Below are 2,116 nucleotides of genomic sequence, written 5' to 3'. Positions count from 1 at the left end.
CTCCGGGCGCGGCGCGGCGCGGCGGCGGCGGGGCGCGGAGCCGCTCCTGCGGCTGCCGCCTGCTGCTCCAGCGGGGCCGGCCGTGTGTGCCCGGCGGCCCGGGCAGGGGGAGCGGCCTCGGCGGCCCCCCGCCCTCCGGAGCCGGAGCCGGCCCCGGGGAGGGCCGCGCCGCCCGCCGCGGAGCCAGCCCGCCGCGGAGCTGCGCTGCCAGGCGCGGCCGCGCCGCCCGCCCCGTCGGGGCTGCCCAGCGCCGCCGCGCCGCGCCGCGCCGCGCCCCTCCCGGCGCGGGGCCGCCGCCTGCCGCCGCGCCCGGTCCCGGCGCGCAGCTGCGCCCGCCTCCGCGGAGCCGAGCGCGCAGGAGCCGGGTCACCGGCTGCGCGGCCGCGCACGGCTGCGGCGACGCGGCTTTGGGAGCTGCTCTGCGCTTAAGGCAGGCTGGGAGCGCCTCGGCGTGCCGGGCAGCTGGCAGCCCGGAGCCGTCCCGGTGGCTCTGCTTCGGGAAGAGCAGCCGCAGAGCTCGCAGGAATGCGGCGCAGTGTCTGTGCCTCGGTAGGATTTGGGGCCAGGGCTGGTGGACTGAGCAAAGTGAAAAAAATTAAGTCAATATCCATGCTGTATGTGAGAAAACTTGCCGTTTCAGAAAACGTTTGCTGAAGCCACGTTGCTAGAGCTGCTAGATGGTGACATGTAGCTTGTCACGTCCATAAATAATGATTTACCTGTCTAGGATCGTTCGAAGAAAAGCCTGGCTGTGTCTTGCGTTCGCCGCTGCCTCCCACACCCCCGGCTTGCAGGAGCCACCGGTGCCTGGGCAGGGACCTGCTCTGCCCTGTGCTGCTGCAGGGACCGGAGGAAACAGCCAGCAATTCACAGGAGGGACTTCAGTGGCGGTTAGCAAGGCGGGATACGAGCCTGTTTCCTTACTTTTAACTTAGCTCTTAAGCACTTGACATTCCCATTCCTGCAGAAGGGCAGTCCTGCTTGCAGGGCGTCGACGAAGCGCTGGGCATGAGGGCGCTGAAGAGGGTGCTCCCCGCAGCGCAGCGTGGGCAGGCCGTGGGGCGCGCGGGCTTCGCGGGGCCACGTGGGGCACAGGCGGGTGTCTCGGCCCCGGCCGGAGGGCTGACGCCGGGACAAGCCGTGGTGTGGGAGCCCAGCCCACAGGATGGGTCCTGGGGACAGTTAGCGACTGTGGCATGGTCAGAGCAGAGATGAGGGAATATTTGCTCTGTGCTTGGATCTGACTGGAAGTGACAGAAATGGGAAGGCCAAAAAGAAGAAAGTTACTTAGTGTGTAACCCGCTAGTTACCTGGTTAGTAGCCAAAAGGTTAACAACTACCACTGTGTATATTGATTTTAGTCTGGAAGGCAATTTAATGCTCACAAAAATGTTAGCGATGGAAGTCAATACACGCTGTGGAAAGTTGTGTAATCTCCACACCACAGACGTGCACCCTCCCTGCTGCTCCTCGCCTGCTGTCGGCATTTCTGAAGCCTAAGAAGAGACCCACTATTTAGAAATGAGAAAGTATTTCAGTCCCTATATCCACTGAATAGTTGGGCTCAGAGCAAAACTGCTGTCGAAGGCTGCTAGTTCGGCTAGTTACAACGGTGTTTTTCTGCACGCATTTAGGGTTGCATTTTCAAGAACCTGTGTTAAGATGCGGTTGCTGCAGGATTAACCTCTTCTAAAGTTAGTTCTGAACATTAACTGTTCAGATAGCTAATGTGCTAACAGGTTGTTCCTTACCACCCGAGGAGACCTCCAGATCTGTTCAGGGAAAGTGAAAATCCAGGGCTGATGAGACAGTCCAGGCGCAGAAGGACCCGCCGCAGCCCGCTGCCCGCTGCCCGCCGCCGGTGCCTTCGCCGTGCCCTGCCTGCTCCTCGCTCGGGCAGGCGTGGGAACAGCCGCAGCGCTGCGCAGCTGGCATCGGCTGTCCTGGAGCACACGCTAAATTACAGACTGCAAACGAGGCACTCAGTCTAAATAAAACTGTATTTACTGAATGTAAATGGTGTTGCTACAAACAATTCATCCATGAACTAAACCAGAGACGTCTGGCTGGCTTCCACCGATGGCTGCTGAAGTGATGGAAAAGTAAAAGGTCAGTA

The 2,116-nt window shown here is 61.1% G+C and overlaps 1 long non-coding RNA gene across 1 annotated transcript; it reads right to left on the bottom strand.

Annotated features, from left to right (window-relative positions):
* Positions 1-415: 415 nt before the first annotated feature.
* On the bottom strand, positions 416-1,830 carry LOC134144083 (uncharacterized). Its single transcript, XR_009959276.1, has 4 exons — positions 1,752-1,830; positions 925-1,244; positions 720-837; positions 416-576 (listed from the first exon to the last, which is right to left on the bottom strand). It is a non-coding gene; the product is annotated as an uncharacterized LOC134144083 (long non-coding RNA).
* Positions 1,831-2,116: the final 286 nt, after the last annotated feature.

This window comes from Rhea pennata, chromosome 9, assembly GCF_028389875.1.
Source record: "Rhea pennata isolate bPtePen1 chromosome 9, bPtePen1.pri, whole genome shotgun sequence".
Classification (NCBI taxonomy): domain Eukaryota; kingdom Metazoa; phylum Chordata; class Aves; order Rheiformes; family Rheidae; genus Rhea; species Rhea pennata.
This window is presented reverse-complemented; position numbering and strand designations above follow the sequence as displayed.